The sequence below is a fragment of the Primulina eburnea genome, unplaced genomic scaffold (genome assembly GCF_022965805.1).
Source record: "Primulina eburnea isolate SZY01 unplaced genomic scaffold, ASM2296580v1 ctg1095, whole genome shotgun sequence".
Classification (NCBI taxonomy): Eukaryota; Viridiplantae; Streptophyta; class Magnoliopsida; order Lamiales; family Gesneriaceae; genus Primulina; species Primulina eburnea.
The window spans coordinates 428,131-428,537 of NW_027330641.1; the positions used below are offsets into that span (position 1 = coordinate 428,131).

At 39.6% G+C, this 407-nt stretch overlaps 1 pseudogene; it reads right to left on the reverse strand.

The window, feature by feature from the left end:
* Window positions 1-275: 275 nt before the first annotated feature.
* LOC140820510 (uncharacterized) overlaps window positions 276-407 on the reverse strand; it is a 26,192-nt pseudogene continuing 26,060 nt past the window's right edge.

Consider the following 407-nt stretch of genomic DNA (forward strand, 5'->3'; position numbering starts at 1 on the left):
TAGTACTGTGTGGATGAGAGTTTTGTCTTCAGGTTTCAAAACTCTTTTCACAGCTTCATTCCAATTGAATTTCGAATTTTTCTGAGTAAGTTTGTGAGTGGGATGGCTATTGACGAAAATCCTTCTACAAATTTTCTATAATAGCCTGCTAATCCCAGAAAACTCCTTATCTCTGTCACTGTTTAGGTTGAGGCCAATCTTTAATTGCCTCTACTTTCTTAGGGTCACTGACACCCCTTTGTCTGAGATTATATGACCTAGGAACGCCACACTTTTCAGCCAGAATTCACACTTCTTGAATTGGCATAGAGTTCTTTCTCTCGTAATGTTTGCAAAGTAAGACGCAGATGCTCACTATGTTCCTCCTCACTTGGTGAGTACACCAATGTCATCTATGAACACTACCA